This window comes from Callorhinus ursinus, unplaced genomic scaffold (assembly GCF_003265705.2).
Source record: "Callorhinus ursinus isolate GAN/ISIS: 27379988/994484 unplaced genomic scaffold, GSC_fseal_2.0 scaffold1, whole genome shotgun sequence".
Lineage (NCBI taxonomy): Eukaryota > Metazoa > Chordata > Mammalia > Carnivora > Otariidae > Callorhinus > Callorhinus ursinus.
Window position 1 is genome coordinate 132539924 of NW_027397063.1, and position 17039 is coordinate 132556962.

At 43.4% G+C, this 17039-nt stretch overlaps 1 pseudogene; it reads left to right on the forward strand.

Annotated features, from left to right (window-relative positions):
• Positions 1–5252: 5252 nt before the first annotated feature.
• On the forward strand, positions 5253–16236 carry LOC141372654 (BRISC and BRCA1-A complex member 1 pseudogene; annotated as a pseudogene).
• The last annotated feature ends 803 nt before the right edge of the window (positions 16237–17039 follow it).

Sequence of the window (17039 nt, forward strand, 5' to 3'; positions counted from 1 at the left end):
TCTGCTGCTCCCCCTGCTTGTGCTCTCTCTCTCTCTCTCTCTCTCTCTCTCTGTCAAATAAATAAATAAAATCTTAAAAGAATATATAGAGGACCAGTAAGAATGGTCTGGCACCCTGGGGCTATGATAGGGATAGACTAGCCATCATGGGTGACTTATTGATAGTACAGGAATTCTAAATTGAGTGACTCTGGATTCCTCTGTTGGGCAAAAGAATAAAGAAAGGAAGGGAGGGGCGCCTGGGTGGCTCAGTTGGTTAAGCGACTGCCTTCGGCTCGGGTCATGATCCTGGAGTCCTGGGATCGAGCCCCGCGTCGGGCTCCCTGCTCGGCGGGAAGCCTGCTTCTCCCTCTCCCACTCCCCCTGCTTGTGTTCCCTCTCTCTCTGTCTCTCTCTCTCTGTCAATTAAATAAATAAAATCTTTAAAAAAAAAAAAAAAAGAAAGGAAGGGAAAGGCATTGAATCTATAAGGGGAAAGACCACCCTCCTGGTACTCATCTGCCAAGCAGATATCCAGAGGCTGACAGTTTCGGTGACTCATCCAGATGTTTTGACTCCATGATACCAGCGTCATGGATATTTGCAAATATCCTATGATTGAATAACTCTTCCATTTTCATCCCATCATTTTCTTTCGCCAGGTAGGCACTCTTCTACTCTTGCCCTGTCTCCTCCAGATACAGGGGGAGAAAGCACCAGTGAACACAATCCACCCATCATCACCTGGCTACTTACAAATTAGAAATCCTAATTTGGACCAAGGAAAACTGTTCTCTGAATCTTTTTCTCCCTGGACAAATGGAGAGAATACAGTTCCTTTCTGTCTGCTAAAGCCAGGGGATGATGAAAACTACACACAATGCTTTTCATAGTATGTGTGATCTAGTCTTCAAGAAAAAGAAGTAACTCAGATGAATTTCGGTGCCCAGGATGCTGAGAAGTTCTGGCTCACCTCTCAGGAAACAATTGCGAAGTGAGTTCAGTGGCCTACAGCTTACTTTACAAGCCTGGCTAACTGTGCTTCCCAGCCATTCTTGTTTCCCATCTCAGGTTCCAAATGTGTAGCCTGAAGGCCAGATCTGGCCTGCGGACATGTTTAGTTTGGACTACCCAGTGTTCTTACAGAATTTCAGCCAAAGTTTAAAAATAAGGAAATCACACATTCCTTGTATGACAACGACCAGCTGGAACTGGCTAGTGAGTACCACAGGGTGCCATGGTCCCCACCATTCCCAATCATTTCCCTGATGTTGAGGCTGAGAGCCTATGAAATAATATAAAATAAATATAGAAATATAGAGATAAAGATATAGATATACTGGTCTCCGACTCTGTTTCCTGGCACAGAGCTCCTAAAACCTTTGCAATTTCCTAAGTCAGAGAGAACTAGGAGCATCTTTTATTCTAATATTTGGCCCTTGACCCCAGTTCCTGACACAGAGCTTCTAAATCTGTTAGCACTTCCTGGGTGATAATAATGTTTTTTGTTCCGGTGAGGTGACCCTCGGTGGGCTCTGGGTTGGGGGCTGGTCACCGAAATGACCAAGCCATGATTAGAAGCTTGGAACTTTCAGCCCTGCCCCCAGTCTCCAGGGAGAGGAGAAGGCTCAAAAAAGGGGTTAATGATCCATTATGTCTACATAGTGAACCCCCTATAAAAATGCCAAAGTATGGGATTTGAAGAGCTTCCTGGTTGGTAAACACATCTACACGCTTGTAGGGTGATGCACCCCAACTGCATGAGGACAGAAGCTCGCATGCTTGGGACCCTTCCAGACCTCACCTTATGTCTCCCTTCATGTGGCTTTTCATCTGTATCCTTTATCATACCTTATATAGTAGAATAAATGGTAAATGTGTTTCCCTGAGTTTTGTGAGCTGTTTTGCAAACAATCAAATCCAAGGGGAGGCTCATGGGAACCTCTGATTTGTAGCCAAGTTTAACAGAAGTTGTAGGTCACCTGAGGACCTACCACCTGGTGATTAGCATCTGAAGCAGGAGGCAGTCTCGTGGGACTGAGCCCTTCACCCATCCGGTCCGCCTTTTCCGGTTAGTGTCAGAATTGAATTGACTTGTAGGACACGCAGCTGGTTTCATAGACAATTACTTGGCATTTGGGGGGTGGGGGGCGGAAATCCACACCTCTAGTGTCAGAAGCGTGAGTGTGGCAGTAGCGTGAGAGTAAAGGAGAAACACAAGAAGTGAATTTTCTTGTTCAGTGAGGGTTCTCATTTCTTGATGTTTGTACTTGCTGTTATTTTTCTTGAAGTAGAGAAATATTTCTCTGGGCCCATGTCTTTATTAAGAGTGAAGTAGCAAAAAGATAGAATAATGATTCAAGGAAAAGGGGAGTGTACAAATTTCTTTTTGGACTTCTGGAACATTCCTGCACATTCCATATGCAAACTATGTGTATGTTGAAAGATAACTTAGGACCCTGGTTACGGCCTGGACCCTGTGGTCAATTGAATGAATGGCTTCTTCCTCTCCCGGATCTGGAAAGGAGTGCATAACTTGCCAGTGACAAAACTTAACTGAGTTTGCAAAACCACATGACATAGCTCATGAGATGTTCCAACAGACACGTGCCTTGGATTGGAGAAGCAGGAGCTGTCCTTCCTATGACATAGGAAGTGTCATAGCATTTTCCTTTTTGCCTTTCTTGGGGGGGAAAACCTGTTCTCAGCTCAGACTCCAATCAGGAAATAACTCCTCATGTCAAAGGCAGCCAAATAAAGATCTCTCCTGCCCTCCCACAGACCTGTAGCCAGGACACTAAATGAGATTGCTGTCTGAAGGAGGTTACTTATAACAGAAGACCATAGCCTGAGTGGTTTATGAACAACAGAAATATATTTCTCACAGTTCTGGTGCTGGGAGTTTGATACCAGGGTGACAGCATAGTCAGGTACTGGTCAGAGCACTCTTCCAGGTTGTAGATTGCTGACTTCTCCTTGTATCTTCACACCACGGAGAGCAGGGTAAGGAAGCAAGCTCCTCCCGACTCCTACAGGGACACTAATCTCATCATGAAGGCTTCACCCTTGTGACTTCATCTAATCCTAATTACCTCCCAAAGGCCCCACCTCCTAATACCGTCATCTGGGTGGGGGTGGGTGGGGGGTAGCATTTCAACATAGGAAGTTTGCGGGAACATCCCCCCCGTAGTCCTAACACGGACCCCCCGCCCAGGTTGGGGAGCAGACGTGCCGCGCCTTGCCAACAGACAAAAGACAAATCTACCTAGGATAATGAGTAGAAGAGCAGCCCAAACTTCCAGAGCACGTTGGCAGGTTCCCACCTGTGAAGAAAGCAAGACAAAGATAAGAATATAATTCAAACGTTAAATAAATGCATAACCAGACCTGAGTGTTGGAATACTGCAGAGCGAGCAGACAGAAGACAATTAGCGGGACCTTGAAGAAGCTAAATCCAGACCATAGCACAAGAGAGGTGATTCCCTCAGCTAAGACCCCTCATCTACCCGCTAACACTCAACAGTAATTCTTTAGCGGAAAGAACCAGAAATGGCTACAGATTGCTCTTGATGGGGTGTCTAGAGGAGCAGAAACTATATTCTTCTTTTTTGTTATTTTGAGAGGGAGTGGGGACAGGGCAGTGAAAATGACCAGCTTTTTAAAATTAATTAATTAATTAATTTTTTAAAGATTTTATTTATTTGACAGAGAGAGACACAGTGAGAGAGCAAACACAAGCAGAGGGAGTGGGAGGGGGAGAAGCAGGCTTCCCGTGGAGCAGGGAGCCCGATGCGGGGCTCGATCCCAGGACCCTGGGATCATGACCTGAGCTGAAGGCAGACGCTTAATGACTGAGCCATGCAGGTGCCCCTAAAAATGGCCAGCTTTTAATGTTCAGGGGGAGTCTCTTTTCAGGAATCCTTAGGAGCAAAGGAAGGTGAGAGGTGTTCATTGCTCTGGATCCTCCCCTGTTACAGAGCTGTCCGCCAAGGGAGATGTAGGAAAATTTTGTAGGCAACAAGAGGGATTAAGAAGCCCCAGCTCTTATTCTTTTGAGATTGAGCACATTGAGAATATCTCTTCAGTTGAGGTAGGTCCACTGACAGCTGCCATCAGGAAAAGCCTTAGAAAGGAACTCACCAGGAGGGAATACAATGTCGGGGCTGGTAACCAGTGTTCCGAGCAGAGAGAAGTGGGAGAGGCTGTGGGGAAGGGTTAGCAGTGCATGGGCAGACAGCTGAAGGCAAATACACACCTCAGGAATTATGTGAAGCACATAAAGAGCTGTAATCTTGAATCAATCCGGAGTCAGGGCACTATGGGCCCAGGCATCACTGGACCAGTAAGAGTCTCACTGTCCTAAGGGGAAAAGGGTCCCTGAGCCTGTGTAGGATCAAGGATCAGACTCAACAGCCATCCCTGCAGCCAAGGCCCCAGTAGTATGAGACCCTGTGGTACTTTGCAGCTTTCTCCCCCACTTTGGTTTGAATAAGCCCCCGAGGTTCTTAGACAATTCAAGGAGTGGTGAGTTGGTTCTTGAGAGAGATGTTGTGTTTCTTGATAATATAAGTAGGGTTGAATCCACTTGAGCTGATCAGTTGGGCCACAAGAGTTACCTGGTCTAGGTAAAACATAAAGGCCAAATGCATATGGTTTTCACCCCATCACATAGATTGTCTTCCTTTTTTTTTTTTTTCCTTTTGTAGATTTTTATTTATTTATTTGAGAGAGAGAGAGAGAGAGAGCAAGCATGAGTTGGGGGGGGGGTAGTGAGAGAAGCAGACTCCCCGCCAAGCAGGGAGCCCGATGTGGGGCTCGATCCCAGGACCCTGAGATCATGACTCGAGCCGAAGGCAGACACTTAATGGACTGAGCCACCCAGGTGCCCCATAGATTCAGACTTTCTTTACAAAACCTCTGGCTGCTTTCATGTGACCCCAAGTCAAAGGAAAAGAGATACCTGGACAAGGAGGACCCTATTGAACACTTGCACATGTGATTCTGTGGGTGAGGTAGATGATTAGCCTTGCCTTGCTAATTTCTGCCTTAATGAGGTTTACTGCCATCTGGATATACAGCATGGTTCACTTGCTCAGGTGTCTAGGGGGCTGAAGATGAGTGTCAATGGGAAAAATCTGTTCGCCTTCCATATGGTCACTTGACTGCTAGAGAGTAGCCACAATAACCTGCAGCAGGTACATTGCTTACACCTACTCAAGGCAAGCCCTGAGCAAGGCTGATGGGGTGGGGGGAGCGTGCCAGCACCCCTGGGGATGGGCTTCAAGGCACAGAAGCCAACGCAGGAGTGGGGACTGGCTCCTCTCAACCTCCCCCGCCTTAAACTGTGGGAGCACCAGGCTTGGGAAACACAGCCGCCGGTCAGATGCACCTGGGGACGTTTCAGCATGTTCCAAGGTATACGAATCAAGTTAGCACATATCAGCACAGCTTGAAATGGCAGATAATAAGCATTAATCTCCCTAATAAATTCATTAGTCAGCTGTACGGTCTTGAAAGAGGTTTGTACACTCAGATCATAAATTAAGCTCTGGATAGACATTAACCTTCTCTGCTTTGCTCTACAAATCTCCCAGTAGCTCTAATGGGATCAAAAGTTTCTTGAGCCTTCTATAGATCCAGCTTTCCTCTGCCTAATTACACTGATACAGAGCTTCACAGAACATTTTTGTGGTAGAGTTAAAAAAAAAAAAAGTAATGCCTAATCTAACTTCTGTGGGCATATTTATTGAAGAAAAAGAGTGACAATGTACACAGTCATTTGAAATCCTGTGTTTCTGGGAACAGATATTCCCTAGGCCATCTTTGTAGGAAGCTTGGAAGAGCTATCCATTACCCACGTGGCGCTTCCTTCAGGGTGGGCTCCCTTCATGTCTGGGGCAGCAGCCTCTTGGTCCATAAGGCCAGTCATCTGGCCAGTTGTCTTTCTCTCTGACTGTTCCAATTCATATTTCCAGGATGTAGTGCAATATCTCCCTTACAGGGTATTTTTTTTAAGAGGATATTTTTTAAAGTAAACTCTACCCTCAACGTGGGGCTCAGACTCATGACACTGAGATCAAGAGTAGTGTGCTCTACCAATTGAGCCAGCCAGGTACGCCATAGGGTTTGTTTTTTTTTTTTACGATTTTATTTATTTATTTATTTAAGAATGAGAGAGAGAGAGCACATGCAAGCATGCAGGGGGAAGGGCAGAGGGAGAAGGAGAGAGAACCTCAAGCTGACTCTGTGCTGAGCATGGGGCCTGACATGGGACTTGATTCCACTACCCTGAGATCATGACCTGAGTTGAAATCGAGAGTCTGGCACTTAACTGACTGAACCCCCCAGGTATCCCCCCATAGGATATTTTTTAGCTTAATTATACATTATGTAGCCAACACTTTGCATTCCCTGGATATGGAGCACTATGGACTAGCAAAGCTTAGAGAGATGCTAGGAACTCCTGACAAAATGGCTTTTCTGCCATTATTCTGCCAATTAGTCCTCTCCCTCAATTCCTAGTTTTATTTTTCCTTCCCTTCTGCCTTGTACTGCTTGCTCAACTGAGAAAATCCTACTTTGCTCCCCATTCTCTCACCTCTTCACTCTGAATCATGGCACACACGCTCAGAACACTCACCTCTCCTGATTCTCCCTCAACTCAACCCCTAACCCCTATGCTTCCAAACCCTGCCATTAACCTCTGCTATTTACTGAAACCTTTCCAGATGGTCCCCTGTACTTTCTCATTCCTTCTTCTACTTCACTCATTATTTAGCATCTGGAGATACAGGTCCTCTGCATAACAGCAGTCGGTTCTAAAATATTTCAGAATTTATATCTTCCAGGCAGCTGATATCCACCATCAAGGGGCAAATGAGAGTCATGGCAACATGCTGAGTGTCTTTGTGACAGGCATGATTCTAGGTGCCTGGGGATCTGGAGGTAAATAAAACAAAAAATATCCTTACCTCCTAAAGCTCACATCTTGGTGGCACAACCTATTGGCTTATTTAACTGTTAACTGTTACCAAACCTTGGGGATTTTTACTGAAGTTCCTTGAGAGTAAACATAGCAGGACTTTGTACTTATAAACATACGTTCAAAAAAAATCAAGGTAAAGGAGTGCCTGGGTGGCTCAGTTGGTTAAGCATCTAACTCTTGATTTTGGCCCAGGTCATGGTCTCAGGGTCGTGAGATCGGGCTCCATGCTGGGGGTGTAGCCTGCTTAAGATTCTCTCTCTCACTTTCCCTCTGCCTCTCCCCCTTTCCCTTTCTAAAAAAAAATAAAATAAAATAAAAACAGAAAGGTTTTTTTTTTTTTTCCACTGTGTTTTGATATATCCCTGATGAGAACATAAGTACCGGTATTCTATTGAGAATGTGACTGTCAACAAAAGGAGGATCAACAAATGTTTAGATCATTTATGGTATCCTGCTGATAGATTTACCCTTACAATGAATTTTATTTTAAGTAATCTCTATGCCCAACGTGGGGCTCAAACTCACGACCCTGAGGTCATGCTCTACCAACTGAGCCAGACAGGTGCCCCTTCTAAAGAATTTGTAATAGAAGCTAAGATCCCTTGCATTTGGAAAACTCTCTTATTTTACACATATAAATACACTTATCTATGCACTCCTTATTGTTTTTTTTTAAATTTTCTTTTTTTTTTCCATATTATGAATGCAAAATATAAGTTTTTAAGGGCAGACGACAGAAGAGAGCGTGGATGTATTTTCAGTCCTTTGGTTTGCTAGTTGCATCAACTCAGAGGTGATAGTCAAATATTTAAGAACACCTATAGTCAGGCCCTGATCATTCAGAACAAGTATGGCCTTTTTGACGTGTATCAGCTGAACATAAGTCCCTGAGTGACTCCTGAGAAACAGTCTCCTCTCAACTAAAGGGAACAAATGAAATTGAATACACACATATTAGTAGTCTGCAAACATGAGCCCCAACGTGGTTTTTTTATTGTTTATTTGTTTACTTTTGGTCATTCCAGCATTGCTGAAAATTAGAAAGAGCATGCATTCTCCAGTTGCAAGGCCTCCCCCTCTGTATTGTGTTTTCATCATTTACATAACCAGCCATCATACCTACCTGGCCCGTGATGGCCTCTGAGTTTGCAGGCCCTGAATTTGAAGCTTTCCTAGGTCTCCCATTCAGCTCTGACATTTCTGGTTCTAGTTCTTTCTCATTGCCTGCTTAGCATTGTGCTGTTTAAATAGGACATAGCAAGTGCCATAGGAGACAAGAGTTAAATATATTACTTTTAGATGCCTCTAAAGCTCCATCCTCTATCCCCCCAGTGATTTGAGTTCTGGGTTTAATTTTATTGGTGAGAGAGGCTCTGACCAATTTTTAAGCATATTTGAAATGTGAAACCTAGACATTAAGAGCAATACGGACAGAAAAACTTCTCCCCTTTCCTCATCCACCCAGAGAACTTTCACTTTCTTGGGATTGGTTAGCTAGGGCTGTTTCTGGTTGGTTGCATCATGTGCCAGTCTAGGACAGAAGGCAGGATTCAGCCTCATGGTGGGATCTTAATGAATTACTGGTCTGGTGTGACTCACTTCTTAGGGGAGGGTCTTGGGGGCTGGCAGTAAAAACAGCAATGGGAAATTGTTCAGTTTCATATCATTTAGAACCCTGTTGTCATGACCTGAGATACCATACTGAGGCAGCCAAGGTTATCCTTAAATTTAAAAAACCTTTTTCAAAGTGTGTTCCCAGAGCCACCTGAACAGTACATTAAAATGTAGATTCCACTCAACATCACTTGGCAACAGGGAAGTGCAAATCAAAACCACAATGAGATACCACCTCACACCTGTCAGAATGGCTAAAATGAATAACTCAGGAAATGACAGATGTTGGCAAGGATATGGAGAAAAGGGAACCCTCTTACACTGTTGGGAATGCAAGCTGGTGCATCCACTCTGAAAAGCAGTATGGAGGTTCCTCAAAAAGTTGAAAATAGAGCTACCCTATGTACCCAAAGGATACAAACATAGTGACTTGAAGGGGCGCCTGCACCCCGTGTTTATAGCGGCAATGTCCACAGTAGCCAAACTATGGAAAGAGCCCAGATGTCCACTGACAGAAGAATGGACAAAGAAGATGTGGTGTATATATATATATATATACACACACAATGGAATACTACTCAACCATCAAAAAGAATGAAATCTTGCCATTTGCAATGACATGGATGGAATTAGAGGGAATTATGCCAAGTGAAATAAGTCAATGGGAGAAAGAAAAATACCCTATGATTTCACTCGTTTATGGAATTGAAGAAACAAAACAGATGCACAAAGGGGAAGGGAAGGAAAAATAAAATAAGGTAAAAAGAGACAAGGAGGCAAACAATAAGAGACTCTTAACTCTAGGAAACAAACTGAGGGTCGCTGGAGGAGAGGTGGGTAGGGGGATGGGGTAACTTGGTGATGGGCATTAAGGAGGGCACTTGACGTAATGAGCACTGGGTGTTATACGCAACCAATGAATCACTAAATTCTACCTCTGAAACTAATAAAAATAATACGCTATATGTTCACTAAATTGAATTTAAATAAAAAATTCAATATATATATTATATATATAAATAATGCAGATTCGTATCAAAACTCTGCCGCAAAACCCTGTGACCGACCTCAGAGTTTGCCTGCAGCTATGATGGATGGTTCCGTGCATTGATCTCTCCTGAGGGATTTTTCTGGCTTCAGAGGAGTATGTAAGTGACATGGAATTCATGCCCAGCAAGACAACCCTCAACCAAGAAGGGGAAGGAATCTGAGTACCTACCCCAGCTTCTCCAACCTCAGTAGGGCAATTCTAAGGCATGCTCTTCATGGTCCTTTGAAGGGTCCCTATCGAGACTGAGCCCTGGCTCCCCATGCCAACAACCAGCTTATTAATGCACAGTTTCCCTGCCTCACTTTCCTGCATGCTTGTTTGTGTCTCTGGAACTGTCAGTCCGATAAATTGCCTACATCTACATCTTTGTCTTAGGGGATCCCTTTGAGGAACTCAGAGTGAAGAGCCTCACTGGACAAGAGGTGGTCGAGTAATAGTGGGCAAGAGACTTTGGAGCCAACATGGCTGGGTGCACAACTGGGTGCACATCCAGGCTCCACCACCAACTAGTTAATAAGTAGTTAACTAGATATCAGTCATTCTGAGAATCAGGCTCCTCATCTATAAAATAGGAATGACAACAGTAGCTGCCACATACAGTTGTTGTGAGTATTAAAACAGTTCATACAAGTAAAGTGCTTATAATAGTGCTTGGCACACGCTAAATGTATAATAAATGCTTGCTATTATTATTATCTAATAAATCAAAGTTTCTTGGGTGGGGCCCAGAAATATGCTTTTTAAATAAGCTCATCAAATGATTCTCATGCACAGTAAAATTTGAGAACCGCTGAACTAGAGACACACCCCTCAGCGTTCCTGTTCACAAAAAGAACATTACATAGGAAGCCTACTCTAGTCCAGTAGATAAGCCACGGAACATCTTTTGCAGGAGAAGCCTTGAGAAACAAAGGCTTTTTCTCAGAGCTCTGGAGAAAGCAGTGACAGGTGATTCCATGCTTACGGGCTCACATTTGTCCCTTTTTCATCCACGGTTTTAGCCATATTCCCATTGACCATTAGGTAAAATAAATCCTAAAACGTGTTAGTCCTCTCAAACCATAGAAAGTGGTACCCAAAGGATGGTCAGGCTGGCATCACTGGCATCACCTGGGAGCTTATTAGAAATGCAATTCTTGGGGAGCCTGGGGGGCTCAGTCGGTTAAGTGTCTGACTCCTGGTTCCAGCTCAGGTCTTGATCTCAGGCGTTTGAGTTCAAGCCCCCGCTTGGGGTCCATGATCGGCAGGGAGTCTGCTGGAGACTCTTTCTCTCTCCTCTTCCACGGGATTCTCTTGCAGGCTGAAGGTGGAGAATCAGCGACCAAAATTGAGGAAATTCTTGAAAACCTCTCTCCTTTTGTTGCCAGCAAGATACAAAAGGCTGAATTTTGGGGGAAGTGTTTCTTTCAATCAGACACCAGCAAATGCGTTTTTTTTTTTTTTTAAATGAAATCTCTACTCTGCTTAGTACTTTAATCCTTCTTAGTAATAATTGTGACTAAGGGGGTCCAAAGGTAAAACATCCAAAGGTTATGCAGTTAGCCTTACAGGAACACTCCCGAAGTTTGCAATACTAGGAATATTAGAAAAATATGATTGTTTATTCATAATAAGTCCTAAATATTTCTTGCATCTAGCTGGGCAAGGCATCTCACAGATGGCATTCTAGTGTTTGGGCCCTCTGACCCAGAAAGAATACACAACAACAACAAAATGGAATAAATGGAGTAAGTGAGGAAACTTTTTGTTATCCTTCAAGAGAAAAATTACCTTACAAAAGCAGAAAAAGAGTGAAATGAATGTTTGCTTTATTTACATGGATTCTCCTCCTCGTGCTCACTGGGACTTAACCAACTGTAGGTTCATTTCACCTCTTTTTATCTATCTCTGACTTTTTGGCCCATTTTCTGACTGATAACTAAAAGAATTTGGTGGTGGTGGGAACTGATTTTTTCAGGTTATTTCTGGAACACTTGAGAAGATCTCTACTATTTGAGTATTATCTCGTTTAATCCCCACATTGTCCCTGTGATACAGCATTACTCTCACTTTACAGATGAAGAAACTGAGGCACAAAAGTTAAATGATTTTCTGAGGTCACATATAATGAGGAGGATTAAATCCAGGCAGCCCGAGTCTTCAGCTGCCACTACTAAATAGGGAAACATAAGCTAGCGACTATTAACAATTTCTTTCAATAGCAGAATTAGAACATTTATAAAATACTAGGATAGAGGACTGAAATTATAAAATACTAGGATAGATAGATCTGAAATTTCAGAGCAATTTTAGATTTATAGAAAATTTGCAAAAATACAGGAAGTCCCAGATATCCTTCACTCATCTTCTTTCAATGTTAACATCTAACCACAACACATTTAACAAAAATAAGAAAGTAACACTGTTAACTTGGCTACAGACTTTATTCCAATTTTACCAGTTTTACACTGAATGTCTTTTTCTATTCCAAGATCTAATCCAGAATACCATGTTGCATTCAGCTGTCCTGCCTCCCCAGACCCCTCCAATTCATGAGAGTTTCTCAATATTTCCTTGATGTGTATAATTTTAACAGTTTTGAAGAGAACTGGGCAGGTGTTTTGAAGAATGCCCCTCACTTTGGGTTTGTCCGACAAGTTTTCTCATGACAAGACTGGAGAACTGGGTCTGGGCGAAGAAAACCAGAGAGATGAAGTGCCCTTCTCATCTCATTATATTAGGGAGGGTATGATAGCAATGTGACCTGTCACTGGTGATGTTAAACTTGACCACCTGGTTCAGGGTGTGTGTACTATCTTCTGCTTTCCATGCTCTATTGTTGGAAGTGAATCATGGTTAAGTACAGCCCATACTCAAGGAAAGAGGAATTAACTTTCACTTTCTGGAGTGGGGAGTCTCTACATTTATTAACTGGAATTCTTCTGCATAGAAGATCTGTCCCTTCTCCCTTGTTTATTTATTCATTCAATCATTTTTATATCAATATGTACCAGGAATATTAAGTTTATTCTTCGTGTTATAATCCAATATTATCATTATTTATTTTCTTGCTCGAATTACTCCAGCTTTGGCCATTGGGAGCAGTTGCAGGTTGGTTCCTAGGTCCTGGTGACATGCTCAATTCCTTTTTGTGTATGGGGGTGGGGGGTGAGAATTTGTTCATTTCTGAAACTATAAGATGCTCCAAGCTCATTTTCCCTGTCCCAGCCCTTTCTCTAAGCAACCTTGGTTCTTACTCTGAGAGTAGTACTCTGACAGCAGTACTTCTTCATTCAATCCCAGTATACACTGTTAACCCACAGCCCTGCAAGAAACAAATTTATCAACTGGAGTAAGGTGCTTATGCAGAATTCTTTTTGTCTTTAGGCTTACAGTACAGGAACTGACTAAAAGCACCCCGTGTTTATAGCGGCAATGTCCACAGTAGCCAAACTATGGAAAGAGCCCAGATGTCCACTGACAGAAGAATGGACAAAGAAGATGTGGTATATATATACACACACACACACACACACACACACACACACACACACACACACAATGGAATACTACTCAACCATCAAAAAGAATGAAATCTTGCCATTTGCAATGACATGGATGGAATTAGAGGGAATTATGCCAAGTGAAATAAGTCAATGGGAGAAAGAAAAATACCCTATGATTTCACTCGTTTATGGAATTGAAGAAACAAAACAGATGCACTATATGCCATTTTCAGAAGTACCATTTTCAGAAGCTACCATTGCTCACCTCCTCCCCCCCCTCCTTTGGTGAGGTTATAGCTTAGATTTGTGAAATAATTAAGTTCATTTATCACACAGTTAGTGTTCCATTCTGGGATGTGAGAGATTTTCATAGTCCATTTGCACAAGGTTTTATTGAATATTAGGACTCCTGGAAGCCATATAATGCTTTGAATGTTTTCAGTGTAATTTAGTCTATGTACATATGTAAGGCTCTGTATACCTATTTCTCCAATGGAGAAAAGTATCCAGAAATACAGGAAAACAAAGACAAAATAAAATAAGTCATCAGGGAGTCTGTTGCCTAGAAATAACCATTGTCAAAATTTTAGGATACTTCTAAACTCTTTTATTTTTTTAATATTGTTTTTTTTTTTTTAAGATTTTATTTATTTATTCATGAGAGACAGAGAAGCAGGCCCCCAAGGAGCAGGGAGCCCGATGTGGGACTCGATCCCAGGACCCTGGGATCATGACCTGAGCTGAAGGCAGACGCTTAACCATCTGAGCCACCCAGGCACCCTAAACTCTTTTAGATAATAAATAAAAAATGGCATTATGCAATTCGTATTGTTTTGAATCTGCTTTTTTTCCTTTAGTATATCATGAACGTAAGAGAGTATTTTGATATTTAAAAACACAAATTAAAAAAAAAGCTTTTCTCCCACTTTCCCTAGGAATTTCAGATTTGTAATTAGAGATGCCAGCAAATGCTAACATATCCCTACCAATAAACAACTGGGACTTCTCCTGACAACAGGAGCTGATTAATACAATGTGCGCAAACATTAATTGATGGTGTGAATTAAGAATCGAATCCCTGTTTTAAAGATGTTATACACACAGTGCAATCAAGAAAAGCATTTAACCAGATTTGTTCATGAATTTCATTGTGTGCTGTTGAATAGCTAATTTATAATTGCATTTGTCTGTAAAATAATCTATTAATAAAATTGGAAGTAAAATTGGGCATAGATTCATTATCTCAGTCAGTTGTGGATGCTCACTAAAGAACATTTTCCTTGCAAATGAGGTGCAGACCTCATTATCATGCTCAGCAGAATGGGGAGCGCATCTCTGTCCTTTATTCTTCCCATGCTGAGTAATGTTCCAGCAACTCAACTAATTCATTAAAGTTAGTGGAAAACTTGAGCGCATGCTTAATCTTCTTTGGTGTTAATTAGTGTTGTCGTTGGCTTAAGAAATGTTTCATAATTTACTGAATTGAAAAATCAATTGCTTATCAGCTTTGTAGAGGTAACTGCATTTTCTGTTAGTAGCTCTTAGCCTTTGTGGAGAAAAAGCTGGGCCCTTGGGTCATCGTTGCTTTTCAGAACCTTTGCTTTCCCACTGCTGTTTGTACTCATTAAAAGTCAGAGTAAAATACCCAGATATCCAGGGACTGCTGTTAAGATTAGATTCAGAGAGGTGCCTGGGTGGCTCAATAGGTTAAGCGTCTGCCTTCGGGTCAGGTCATGATCCCGGGGTCCTGGGATTGAGCCCCACGTTGGGTTCCCTGCTCGGCGGGGAGTCTGCTTCTCTTCTCCTGCTCCCCCTGCTCCCCTTGTTTGTGCTTCTCTCTCTCTCTCTCTCAAATAAATAAAATCTTAAGGAAAAAAAAAGATTAGATTCAGAGAAATCTAAAAAATCCATAACTAAATGGGAGAGGAGTGAAAAACCTAAAGAGAAGTATTTATTCAACCAACCAAGCAACCGTCATTGATTCAGGACTGACAGCATGCTAGGCTCTGCAAATATAGGGTTAAAGATTTGGGGTGTCTTGGCTGCACCACTTCCAGCTGTGAGGAGGAGGGGGAGGAAGGGAAGGAGGAGGAGGAGGAGGAGTTGGAGGAGGTGGCTCTGCATGCACTCCAACCCTGGGGAGCTGAGGACCCGACGCTGGGGGCCCAGGCCAGCATGGGCAGCCACAGCAAGGCTGAGAGTGAGGCAGGCCTTGCTGACAAGGTGACCTCCACCCTTCCCAGAACCTGCCCCAAACCCTGGCAGGGGCTTATTATGCCTGCCCCTGAGGTCCTGGTGGAGGGGCCAAGTGTCAACTGTCCAGGAGGTGATCATCTGCCCCCTTGTCTCCCAGAAGATGATCAAAATGTTCCTTCAGACAAAACCCAAGATAGATAAGAGCCACCAATTCTCGCTGGCAATGGTGAGGGAGGACGGAGCCTCATTGTCTGGACTGCCAACCCCCAAGAGCCTCGGCAACTGCCTCTAGACCTAGAGACAGCCTTCTGCTCCATGTTCAAACTAGAAGTCCTCTTCAGCCTCGTCCAGAAGAAAACTGAGCTGCCGGTCACTGACCACGTGCTGTCTCCAATCATCTGTCCTGCCAGGCGCTCGTCTCCCTGTAGGAATATGAAGAAAACATTCTGCTGGCTATTTCTCCTTCACCATCCTTCGTATCCACAGTGACTCTTATGAGAAGAAGACGAGCTGGAAGGACCTGTTTGCCTTCATGCTCAGTCTGGATACCAAGGTACCAGTTACAAGGAGGAAGTGGTTGCTAACTGGGCCAGTCCTTGAGCTGCACAACTGCGTGGTCAAGCTATTGGCTCACACACAGCAGTGCCCCTGCCAGACCTACCTACAGCCTGCTGGAGGAGGAGGATGCACTCTCTGAACATCCCTGTACATCTTCACCGCCTTGTACAATAAAATCTTGGCCTAGAGTTCTGGTTCTCAAACTGGGATCTCCGTGGGACCCTTGGGAGCATGGTTCCAGGAGGCCTCCAGGGCACTCGGAGAACTCCAGAAGGAAATCCAAGATTCCAGGCAGCATTCCAGGGACTCTGGGCACCCATTCCCCATGTTGCCCAGCCCACACTTCATTCCCAGTTTGTCAGTTATAATTTTCATTCTTCCCTGTGTGATTTTTGTCATCACAGTAAAAATCTAAGTCTCCCCAATCCAGGTCCACAATAACAACAACAACAACAGTAACAGATATGCTCTAGGGTTGACAAGAGCATGGGAAAGTGAGCACCCTCACATAACACCGATGGAAAAGTAAAGCAATATATTTTTTCATAGGGGCACCTGGGTGGCTCAGTCATCAAGCGTCTGCCTTTGGCTCAGGTCATGATCCCAGGGTCCTGGGATCGAGCCCCACATCGGGCTCCCTGCTCGGCGGGAAGCCTGCCTCTCCCTCTCCCACTCCCCCTGCTTGTGTTCCCTCTCTCACTGTGTCTCTCTCTGTCAAATAAATAAATAAAATCTTAAAAAATATATATATACATATATATTTTTTCATGAAGGGTGGTGAAAATTTGACAGTATCTATTGACACTTAAAGTGTAAATATTCTGGGGGTGCCTGGGTGGCTCAGTCGGTTGAGCATCTGCTTTTGGCTCAGGTCATGATCTCAGGGTCCTGGGATCGAGCCCCACGTTGGCCTCCCTCCTCAGCAGGGAAGCCTCCTTCTCCCGTCCCTCTGCCTGCCCCCCCATCCCCACTTATGTGCGCTCTCTCTCTCTCTCTGCCAAATAAATAAATAAAATCTTTTTTAAAAAGTGTATATATTCTATTATCCAACAAGTCCAAATCTAGGAATATATCCTATGAAATACAGTTGATCCTTATTTTCAATGAATTCTGTATTTGCAAATTTGCCTACTCACTGCCATGAATTTGTAACCCCCAAACCCTTACTCAT